Here is a 13,077-nt window from a genome sequence, read left to right as displayed (position 1 = left end):
TCTGCTCTTCATTTTTAGTTTTATGGACCTTTGATGTTAAACTTTTCTTCTTATTTCACATATGTATTCAAAGCTGTTTCCCTCTATGCACTGTTATAGCTGTATTTCACAAATTTTAAAATCCTTTTCAAAGCATTTGATATCCTTTAGGTGTCGTGGTTTGTTTGTTTGTTTGTTTTTTTGGTTTTTTGGTTTTTTTGGTTTTTTTGAGACGGAGTCTCACTCTGTCACCCAGGCTGGAGTGCAGTGGCACAATCTCGGCTCACTGCAAGCTCCACCTCCTGGGTTCATGCCATTCTCCTGCCTCAGCCTCCCGAGTAGCTGGGACTACAGGCGCCCGCCACCACGCCCGGCTAATTTTTTGTATTTTTAGTAGAGACAGGGTTTCACCGTGTTAGCCAGGATGGTCACGATCGCCTGACCTCGTGATCTGCCCGTCTCGGCCTCCCAAAGTGTTGGGATTACAGGCGTCAGCCACCGCGCCCGGCCAGGTGTAGTGTTTTATAAATGATAAACAGGTTAAAGTGGTCATGGGATTATTCAAACCTTTGTTGTCTTTACTAATTTTCTGAGTACTAGCTGTATCAATTATGGAAAGAGGATTTCTAAAATCTCCAACTATAACTGTGGGTGTGGAAATTTCTCCCTATAGTTCTGTTGGGTTTTGCTTCATGTTTTCTGAAGCTATTATTAGGTACATATACATTTAAGATTGTTATAGCTCCTTGTCATATTGCTCTTTATCATTATAAAATCCTCCTTCATTGTTTCTGTTAATATTCCTTTATATTCGGTAATCTGATATAACTATAGGAAAGCTGGATTGGCTTTCCTATAGTTAGTATTTGCATGATATTATATTCTTTTCCTTCATTTAATTCATTACTCTGTCTTTATGCCAAAAGCATGTCTCTTGTAAACAGCATACGTTTAATCTGGCTCTTCTATCTAGTCTGATAATCTCTACCTTTTAAATGGAGTTTTTATTTCAGTTACATTTAGTGTAGTTAGTAAAATGGTTGGTTTTAAACCTGTTATCATGCTACTTGTTTTCCAGTATATGAAGTTTCAGAAGAAGCAAAATTAATCTGTGGTGAAAATATCAGAATAGTGGTTGCCTCTGAGTGTTGTAGGTAGGGACTCAGTAGGAGGGTGAGGAATCTTTCTAGGGTAATGACAATTTCTGTATCTTGACAGGTGTTGGTTACAAAGGTCAATACACATTAAATGTACACTTAATATTTGTGCATTTCACTCTCTATATATTTTACCTAAAAAACAAAAACCATAAAAAAAGTGAACTCTAATTAATGATATGCACACTGAAGTGTTTATAGGTGAACTCTACTGATATCTTAAACTTACTTGAAACATAAAAGAATAAGAAGGTTGAGGGATGGATAAAGAGATGAGAGATGAATATAATGTGTTAAAGGAAATATAGAAAAATGCTAATTCTATGATCAAGATGGTAAGTATATTAGTGTTCACTATACAGGTCTTTCCATTTTTTTGTATGTTTGAAATTTTTTATAATAAAATATTGGGGGAAAGGGGGTGAGATCAGTATCACCTATAGAACTGGCCCCAAAAAGTAACATTTGAATATGAACAATCCTTTGGATCCAACTACCAATCTTCTAAAAAACCAGAAGAAAAAGAAACATGTTAAACACCACCGCGAAGATGCAATCAGCAAAATCCAGACTCTAGGAGATTCTACAGAATAAGGAATAAATTAAAAATAATGTATTCAAAATAAATTGCAGGAAAAAGAAGAGATAGAAAGGCATCTATGAAATTAAAGAGATTTAGAGCTATATTAACCAATTCCAACATATGAAACTTATTTGGACATTTATAAGACAATGAGAAATTTGAACACTGATCTAATATGTGATCATATTAAACAATTATATCTATCAAACTCACAGTGAGATACCATCTCACGCCAGTCAGAATGGTGATTATTAATAAGTCAGGAAACAAGAGATGCTGGCAAAGTTGAAGAGAAATAGGAATGCTTTTACACTGTTGGTGGGAATGTAAATTAGTTCAACCATTGTGGAAGATGGTGTGGTGATTCCTCAAAGATCTAGAACCAGAAGTACCATCTGACCCAGGATTCCCATTACTGGGTATATACCCAGAGGAATATAAATCATTTGATTATAAAGATACATGCATGCATGTGTTCATTGCAGCACTATTCACGATAGCAAAGACATGGAATCAACCCAAATGTCCATCGGTGATAGACTAGATAAAGAAAACGTGGTACATTTACACCATAGAATACTATGCAGCCATAAAAAGGGACAAGATCATGTCCTTTGCAGGGACATGAATGTAGCTGGAAGCCATTATCCTCAGCAAACTATCGCAGGATCAGGAAACCAAACACCACATGTTCTCACTTATAAGTGGGAACTGAACAATGAGAACACATGGACACTGGGAGGGGAACATCACACACGGGGGCCTGTTGGGGGTGGTGGGTGAAAGGAGGGAGAGCATCAGGACAAATGGCTAATGCATGCTGGGCTTAATACCTAGGTGATGGGTTGACAGGTGCAGCAAACCACCATGGCACACAGTTACCTATGTAACAAACCTGCACATACTGCACATGTACCTCAGAGCTTAAAATAAAAATAAAAAATAAAACAATTATATCTTAAGGCATGATAATGGTATTATATTTCTTTAAAGCCCTTGCTTATATTTTAGAGACACATTGAAATACTTACAGATAAAATAACATGTTGAGATTTGCTTCAACATAATACAGAGTGGAGAGTGGTAGAGAGAGAGATGAATTATTAAGTTGACAATTGTTGAAGCTAAGTCATGAATACAGATAAATTCATTAAATTACTCTACTTTTGTATAATAAAACATTTCAAAGACAGAACTCAAGAAAAACAGAATGAAGAGGTTCAACCTCTCCAGTAATACAAATTGAGTATCCCTCATCCAAAATGCTTGGAACCAGAAGTGTCTCAGATTTCTGATTTTTTCTGATTTTGGAATATTTGCGAATGCACAATGAGATATCCTGCGGATGAGACCCACACAAGCCTAAACAGAAAATTCACCTATGTTTCATATACACCTATTACACATAGCCTGAGGATAATCTTATACAATATTTTAAATAATTATGTGCATGAAGAAGTTTTGACTGCACTTTGACCTGTTACATGAGGTCAGGTGTGAATTTTTCCTCTTGTGGCATCATATTGGAACTCAAAAAGTTTTGGATTTGGGAGCATTACATATTTCAGGTTTTTGGATTAGGAACGTTCAACCTGTACCAGAAATGCATTCATTAAGGTGATATATTTTCAAATTACCAACTTGGTAAGTTTATTCTAACCTCAATGCTCAATTTTCTTGGTAATATAAAATTACATTTTTATCTCAACACACATACACACAGGTGTATGTCTATTCCAAATAGGTAGAACATTTAAATGCAAACAAGGTTTTAAAAGTCGAGAAAAATATTGGAGAGTGTTTATATTACCCTAGAGCAAAGAGGTTCTTCTTAGTCTGACAGAAAAATCAAAAACTATAAAGGAAACCATATTCTTTATAATAACATAAAAACATATAATGTTCATACGTCAAAGACATCATAGACAAATGAAAAGACAAAGGGCAAACTAGGAAACATATTTGCAATACACAAAACAGCCAAAGGGTGATTAATATGTAAAAGGCGCCTGAAAAATCAGTAAGAAGTGGCTTCGGCTGCATGAGTAATGCAGTGTTACTCTTAAAGTGTTTGATGAGTAAGTAAGTTTACGTGTAAAGTGTTCATACCTTTTTATATGTACTAGATATTTTATAATTTTAAGATAATGAAAAAGAGGAACAACCTAATAGGAAAAATGACAAACATGTAAATAGAGGCTCCTATCACAAGCCAGTGTATGTACATTCAAGCAAAAATGACAAGAGGGAGGGAAATGTACATGCTGAAATAGAAATGGACATTCTGATATACTATCTAGAGAAAGGTACAACCCTGTCAGGAGGGCTCTTTGAAATATGCATTATAGTGTAAACATGCGTACACTTTTTAGTAATTCTACCTATAGGAATTTATTCTACAAAAATAACTAGATAAGTGGAACCAACTCAAATGCCCATCAATCAATGAGTGGATAAAGAAACTGCAGCATATATATATGATGGAATACTACTCAGCCATAACAAGGAATGGATTAATGATATTTGCAGCAACATGGATGAGATTGGAGACTATTATTCTAAGTGAAGTAACTCAGAAATGGAAAACCAAACATTGTATGGCCTCACTCAAAAGTGGGAGCTAAGCTATGAGGATGCAAAGGCATAAGAATGACACAATAGACTTTGGGGACTCATAGGAAAAGGTGGTAAGAGCATGAAGGAGTCTACATATCAAATGCCATCAAACAAAGCAAGAGTTCTTAACCCATTTATGCCTGAGGCAATCAGACCTTGGCGATGACCTTGAGCAGTAGGATATAAATAACTCCCACATGCTTAGCATTCCAATAATGGAACACTAGGCGTAAATGGGTTTTAATACTGAGAATTCGTATTTTTATTGCTACTCTTGCCCTTTTCCCTCACCACACATATCTTCTTCCCTCGACTCTCAAAAGCACACCTTTTTCACAATACAGTGATTCTAATATTAGAACCAGTCTTACAATCAATGGGTCTATTTATGCCACGGTGTTTCTTTTCATTTTTCCTGTAATGCTGTTATAATAAATTCATGGTCCATCTTACCATTGATAATTATCTTAGACTCAGGGTAACATGACAGTAGGCATTAAATAATTGTTTACTGTACTAAGCAGAATTATTACCCCCAAAGCATAAACAGCTACTACTTTTGAGTAAGGAAGCAAATAAAAAATCCAGTTCTGATGAGCTCAACTCCTCACAGGCATCTCCTTCTAACAGCTTTCAGGGCTGGGCACAGTGGCTCACGCCTGTAATCCCAGCACTTTGGGAGTCCAAGGCGGGTGTATCACTTGAGGTCAGGAGTTCGAGACCATCCTGGCCAACATGGTGAAACCCCATCTCTACTAAAAAAAAACAAAAAAATACAAAAATTAGCCGAGCATGGTGGCGCACACTTGTAATCCCAGCTACTCAGGCAGCTGAGGCAGAGAAATTGCTTAAACCTGGGAGGCAGAGGTTACAGTGAGCCAAGATCGTGCCACTGCACTCTAGCCTAGGTGAAAGAGTGAGACTCCACCTCAAAAATCAAAATAAAACAGATTTCAGTTTTGTTGCCAGGGACCAAACCAGGGAGCAGCATTTTAAGAACATTCCCTCAAAAGTGAGCCTAATCTATGTTGAACCAAAGGCAAAGAGTTGATCGGTTCTAGAATGTTCTAGGTTCTCCCAAAACCTTGAATGCAGGATGGAAGGCAGGGAGTGACAGCCAGGCTTTGTAGGAAACTCTGGGTTACAAAGCCTGAGGGCAAGACCTTTATCAACATTTCTACATTCAAAAAACACTAAAGACAATGCCAGGCCAGGTGCAGTAGCTCACACCTGTAATCCCAGTACTTTGGGAGACTGAGGCAGGGGGATCACTTGAACCCAGGAGTTTGAGACCAGCCTGGGCAACATAGTGAGACCCCATCTCTACCAAAAAAAAAAAAAAAAAAGCTGGGTGTGGTGGTGCATGCCTGTGGTCACAGCTACTTGGGAGGCTGAGGTGGGAGGTGCTTGAGCCCAGGAGGCTGAAGCTGCAGGGAGCCATGATTGCATCACTGCCCTCCAGCTTGGGCAACAGAGCAAGACTCCATCTCTAAAAAAGTTAAAATAAAATAAAGACAACACCAACGACATTTTGTACAGCAGGACCTGAAGACCTGTGCGTGTTTGCTCCAAGTCCCCTGCCACCTGCCTCAGGATCAACCTCAGCCCCACTGCCCACCCATGTCAGCACAGGCGGCTGCCCAGGGTTCCCTAGAGTGAGCAGGAGGCTGGGGGCCCTGCTCTGCATGGAGCCGAGTGAGAATCTGCTGAACTTAAAAGCAGTAGCCTCTTACTAGTACCACGCCACAGTTCAAGGCCTGCTGTGATTTTGAGAACAGCACTTGTGCGAAACAGTAACCCCTAGAATAGACAGGACTTGTTTCTTTTCTTTTCTTTTCTTTATTTTTTTTTCCTTTTATTTTTTGTTTTGTACTTTAAGTTCTGGGATACATGTGCAGAACACGCAGGTTTAGAACTCAGGATTAAGAAACTCATTCAAAACCACACAACTACATGGAAACTGAACAACCTGCTCCTGAATGACTACTGGGTCAATAACTGTGAGATATGGCAAAGTTTCTCTTCAGACAGCCTGCTCAACCTTTTATTCTTTAATTCCAAGTACCGCCCCCCACCTTTCTTCTCCTTTTCTTCTTTCTGACTTTACTACATGCTCAGGCATGCCACAGCACCAGTGGTGTTATCAACAACAGCTCACATTCCTTTCCTTATTTAGGAAAAGACTGGTCTCTAGTTCCCCGCAGATGACTCCTTCCTCCTCTCTCCTCTCTCCCATTATGCATCCACCTTATCTAAGAAAGTTTAAATGTTTAGCCAGTCAGGTCTAATTTAAACTGTGCAGCCTGACCCCAGGCAATGGGGGAAGGACACAGGCGCAGGAGTCGCGTCAGGAATAAAAACTTCTACTCTCCTTTGTTCTAAGTGCTCTTGTGGCAACCAGCCATATGGGAGATACCCTTCTGCACAGAAGTAAATTTGCTTTGCTGAGAAATCCTTTGTCTTAATGCTCATTTTTCCTTATGACTCCGAGCCTTACTTCTAACAATAATGAAACTAAGGCAGAAATAAATAAGTTATTTGAAACCAATAAGAACAAAGACACAACGTACCAGAATCTCTAGGACACAGCTAAAGCAGTGTTTAAAGGGAAATTTATAGCATACAATGTCCACAGGAGAAAGTGGGAAAGATTTAAAATTAACACCCTAACATCACAATTAAAAGAACTAGAGAAGCAAGAGCAAACAAATTCAAAAGCTAGCAGAAGACAAGAAATAACTCAGATCAGAGCAGAACTGAAGGAGATAGAGAGGGCCTTTAACTGAGCTTAATGTGTCACTGAATAACAAATACTCATGTTGCTTATTGTCTACAACAAAAATCTCCCTGAGCAAGCCTAGGCAACATAGCGAGACCCCATCTCTACAAAACATAGGAAAAAATTAGCTAGGTGTGGTGGCATGCTCCTGTAGTCCCAGCTACTCAGGAAGTTGAGGTGGGAGGATCATTTGAGCCTCGGAGGTGGAGGCTGCAGTGAGCTGAGATTGTGCCACTGAACTCCAGTCTGGGTGACAGAGCAAGATCCTGCCTCAGAAACAAACAAACAAAAATTCTACTTGAATAAACACGAAAATCATCATGGGTTGACCTGTCTGAGCCCTGACATTAATTAAATTGGGTCAGATGATGAACTTTAGATGAGAGACTTCCAGGTAATGACTATGATAATAATAATAATGAATAATAAGAATGGTTTTGGCTCTTTTTGTGATGAGGAAGAGACTCCCTGGGTTACTTCAACCCTGAGGTGACAGTGGAGGTGACAGTCACGTGAATAGTCCCCAGAGTATTGAGAGGAACCAGGCATAGCCTTTCTAGCTCGAGTCTGGATCAAGATGTGCCACGACTGTCACAGATGCTGTGCCAAGGGGCCCCGGATGCAGGAAGTGGTCTGCCCTCTGTGCAAGCCTCTCCTGCCCCCACTGCCACCCTCCACCCAAGTCCTTCTCTCCTCCGTGGCTCTTTCTTACGGCACCCAGATGCTACTTGTGGTTCTTCTACTTCAGGGCACCAAGTCAAGCCAGACTATAAAAAGGGGAGGTAAGGTGAAACTGTAGAAAACCTGAAATTAAAAGCATAAGAAGGGCAAGTCAAGTAAAGACTGTGTGGTCTTTCACATCCCATGGCGGCAACACTCATTAACACTTCTCCTATGACAGTATTCTAAGGAGCAATGTCATCAAGATGGAAATGACACCAATGTCTAACAAAGAGTGCACTCTATTCTGCCTCCAAACTCTCCGGCCAAAGTCATGATCCTTCAACAGAAATCCCTGACATTGCCAATGGAATGAAGCTCCCAGGGTGACATTCAAGGACCTCATGATCTGGGCCCTGATCCCCTCTCTGTCCTCATCTCTCCCCATCTTCTCCTGGATTTACTCTTCCACCAGTATGATCTACTTTGTGCTAGTATTTGTTTCTTTTGGCTGCTGTAACAAATTACCACAACGTCAGTGACAACACAAAATATTTTTTGCCATCATTGTTAAGTCTCTTTGTTATTTTTTGTTTTTATTGGTACCTAGTAGATATTAACACAAATTTATTATCTGGAGGTCAGAAGTCCAAAATGGGACTCACTCAGCTCCAATCAAGCTGTGGGCAGGGCTGCATTTCCTTCTGGAGTCTCAAGGGGAGAATCCCTGTACTTACCTTTTCCAGCTTCTAGAGGCCCCTCCTCCACCTTCAAAGCCAGCAGCATGGAACTGAGTCCTTCTCGTGCTGCAGCCTCTCTGGGTCTCCCTCTCCTGCCTTCCTCCTCCACTCATATGGCCCCTTGTGATGACACTGGCTCCATCCAGATAACCTAGGCTCATCCCCTCCATCTCAAGGCCAGCTAATCAGCAACCATAATTCCCCTTGGCTATGTAACCTAACATTCACAGGCTCTAGAGAGTAGGACATGGACATCTTTGGCCACTATTCTGCCTCCATCAAAGCACCACTGCCATTCACACCTTCCTACCTTTACTGATGCGATTCCTTGAGCAGCTCCCCTGAATTCCTAATCCCCCTGCCCTGGTCCTTAAACAAATGCAGGCATCACGCCAAACCCTTCTCAAGTGCTGCCTCCTCTGAGCCCCCACACCTGGCCAATAATTATTTGTATTAAACTTTCCCTGTACAAATGACTGTAAGGTTTCTATCTTCTGGTTGGACCCTGACTGATACACAGGCTGGGAAAACAATTCAGTGAGCATCGGTTACTTTCATGGAAAAAAAGGGATGACTCAAAAGGTGGTACCTAGAGCCCAGATGAACCAAGAGCCAGGAAGATGGTCACCAGTGATCCCTGAGTCCTGGTACTTGTGCTACTGTCTAGTCCCCTCTCACACTGAATAGGGCTGACCAGGGCACCAACAGGATATTGCAGAAATGACTTACTGTCTGGGATAAATCATAAGAGATGTGCTGGCTTCCACTTCAAGCTCTCGGATTACTTGACCTGGCAGGAGGTGGTACTCTGTCATGATGTTACTGTAGCAGCCCTATGGAGAGGTCCACAGGGTGAGGAACTGAGACTCCTTCCACCAGCCTGTGAGGGAGTTATCCTGGAAGGAGCTCCTCCAGCCCCAGTCAAACCTTCAGATGACTGCAGCCCTGATGGACATTTTGACTGCAACCCCAACTTGAGTGGCCCCAAGTGAAAATTATCCAGTTAATCTGCACCCTAATTCCTGAACCCAGGAAACTGTAAATTAATGCTATTAATATTATTGTTGTTGTTGTTTTTGGAGATGGAGTCTCACTCTGTTATCCAGGCTGGAGTGCAGTGGTACAATCTCAGCTCACTGCAACCTCTGCTCCCGGGTTCAAGCAATTCTCCTGCCTCAGCCTCCCAAGTAGCTAGGATTACAAGCATGCACCACCACATCCGGCTAATGTTTATATTTTTATTAGAGATGGGTTTTTGCCATGTTAGCCAGGTTGGTCTGAACTCCTGACCACAAGTAATACATCTGCTTCAGCTTCCCAAAGTGCTGGGATTACAGGTGTGTGCCACTGCACCCAGACTTATAATTTTAAAGTTGCCACATTTGGGGGTAATTTGTTACACAGCAATAGATGACAAACACACATGGTCTCAAAGTTTCTCCCACAAAATGCTTATTGCTTATAAAGGGAAACTAGGCCGGGCGCGGTGGCTCAAGCCTGTAATCCCAGCACTTTGGGAGGCCGAGACGGGTGGATCACGAGGTCAGGAGATCGAGACCATCCTGGCTAACACGGTGAAACCCCGTCTCTACTAAAAAAAATACAAAAAATTAGCCGGGCGAGATGGCGGGCGCCTGTAGTCCCAGCTACTCGGGAGGCTGAGGCAGGAGAATGGCGTAAACCCGGGAGGCGGAGCTTGCAGTGAGCCGAGATCGCGCCACTGCACTCCAGCCTGGGTGACAGAGCGAGACTCCGTCTCAAAAAAAAAAAAAAAAAAAAAAAAAAATAAAGGGAAACTAGTCCCCTTATAGTGAAGAAAACTAAAACATGCCATTCTAACCAGTTAACCAGTTAAGTGAGCAAAGTGAACATCACCAGCAATGAAGCCTATGCCTTCTGACATGATGCACTGAGAATGGCACAACAGCCCTTCATGGTATTCTTACCAAAAATGTAGAACCTGAATTTCATCACAAAAAAGCATCAGAAAAAAGAAAACTGAGGGGAATTATACAAAATAACTAGCCAGAACTCTTCAAAAGTGTCAAAGTCATGAATGACAAAGACTGAGGAGTTGTCCCAGATTAAAGAAGACTAAAGAGGCAGGATGGCAAAACACAAGGCATGATCCTGGGTTGTGTCCTGGTCTGGGAAAATATTAGCAGGACAATGTATGAAATTCAAATAGGTTGAATGAGTTACCAATACAGCATCAGTGTTGATCTTCATAATGAACACTGATTCTCATAATTGCACTATGGTTCCATCACGTATTTATATGACAGGAAACTGCATGAAGAGTATATAGGAACTCTCAGTACTATTTTTGTCACTTTTTGTCATTCTGAAGTTATTTAAAAATTAAAAGTTTAAAAATAGTATCATTTGCTGGGCCTGGTGGCCCACGTCTGTAATCCCAGCACTTTAGGAGGCCAAGGCGGGTAGATCACCTGAGGTCAGGAGTTCGGGACCAGCCTGGCCAGCATGGCCAAAAATACAAAAAAATTAGCTGGGCATGGTGGGCACGCCTGTAATCCCAGCTACTTGGGAGGCTGAGGCAGGAGAATCACTTGAACCTAGAAGGTGGAGGTTGCAGTGAGCCAAGATCGCACCACTGCATTCCAGCTTGGGCAGCAAGAGCAAAACCCCATCTCAAAACAATAATAATAATAATAATAATAATAATATTCAAGAATAAAGACAAATAATATTTTCAAATATCAAAAACAGAATAATTCACTACCAGCCAACTACAATCAAGGAAAACTAGACTGGGCATGGTGGATCACACCTGTAATCCCAGCACTTTGGGAGGCTGAGACAGGCAGATCACCTGAGGTTGGGAGTTTGAGACCAGCCTGACCAACATGGAGAAACCCTGTCTCTACTAAAAATACAAAATTAGGTGGGTGTGGTGGTGCATGCCTGTAGTCCCAGCTACTTGGGAGGCTGAGACAGGAGAATCGCTTGACCCTGGGAGCTGGAGGTTGCAGTGAGCTGAGATCATGCCATTGCACTCCAGCCTGGGCAACAGAGTAAGACTCTGTCTCAAAAAAAAAAAAAAAAAAAAAAATCTAAGTGAATAGAAGGTCCAATTAAAAACAAAAAGACTTTCAGACTGGGTAAAAAATGCAAAGCCCATATATATTGTATTGACAAAAGACATCTCTAAAGCATAAGGATACAGAAAGGCTAAAAGCAAAAGGATGGTAAAAGCTCATGCAAGCACCAACCAAGAGGTGACTAGTATAATTGCACTAATTACAATCTAAGTAAAGTTTAAGGTGAAAGAGATACTAGGTATGAGACGGGACATTTACTTGGCAGGGAAATGCTGGAGGGATTTTAAAGAAAAACTGTTTCCCTACTCACACTTCTGACACCAGATATGTGCATCTTTCTACACCAACAACCAGTTCTTCAATTCTTCAGACACCAACTGGGTGTCATATGATTAAATTCAATTCTGAAACTAACTACCTGGAGTTGGCATCAGACATTGCAGGTTAAGGGTTCAGTCCTGCAGGTCTGCCTCAGCTGCCCCCACTTCAGACACCAATCATAGGTCCTAGGCCCTCCAACACTTCTGACCAACTTGGCTAAACACTGGGGGGGGCGGGGGAGGGTTCCTGTGATACCTTCCTCAGGTGTAATAATTTACTATAATGGCTCACAGAACTCAGAAAAACAATTTATTTACATTTACTGATTTATTACAAAATATATTATCAAGAATGAAAAAGGCCAGGTGTGGTGGCTCACACCTGTAATCCCAGCACTTTGGGAGGCCAAGGCGGGTTGATCATGAGGTCAGGAGTTCAAGACCAGCCATCTTGAACTGGTGAAACGCCATCTCTATTAAATATACAAAAATTAGCCAGGCGTAGTGGTGGGCAACTATAATCCCAGCTACTCAGGAGACTGAGGCAGGGAACTGCTTGAACCCAGGAGGCAGAGGTTGCAGTGAGCCGAGATCACACCACTGCATTCCAGCCAGGGTGACAGAGCGAGACTCCGTCTAAAAAAAAAAAAAAGGATGAAAATAAATAGCCAGATAAAGAGGTACATAGGGTGAGGTTTGGGAGGGTCCCCAGCTCAGGAGCTTCTGTTCTTGCAGAGTTTTGGGGTATGCTACTCTCCCGGCATGGGGATGCATTCACCAACCTGCAAGTTCTCTAAATCTCATCAATTAAGGTTTCTGTGAAGGTTCCATTACATTACAAAATATTCTTGTCTTTATTCTTGAATGATATTATTATTATTATTATTGTTATTTTGAGATGGAGTTTTGCTCTTTTGCTCCATTTTTTACCCAGTCTGAAAGTCTTTTTGTTTTTAACTGGATCTTCTATTCACTTAGATTTTTTTTTTTTTTTTTTTTTTTGAGACGGAGTCTCACTCTGTTGTCCAGGCTGGAGTGCAATGGCGTGATCTCAGCTCACCGCAATCTCCATGATCTATGATTGATGTCTGAAGTGGGGGCAGCTGAGGCAGGCTTGCAGGACCGAGCCCTTCACCTGCAATGTCTGATGCCAACTGCAGGTAGTTACTTTCAGAATTGAA

Source organism: Trachypithecus francoisi, unplaced genomic scaffold, assembly GCF_009764315.1.
Source record: "Trachypithecus francoisi isolate TF-2019V2 unplaced genomic scaffold, Tfra_2.0 Lachesis_group14, whole genome shotgun sequence".
NCBI classification, from domain to species: domain Eukaryota; kingdom Metazoa; phylum Chordata; class Mammalia; order Primates; family Cercopithecidae; genus Trachypithecus; species Trachypithecus francoisi.
Note: the sequence above shows the minus strand (reverse complement) of the source record.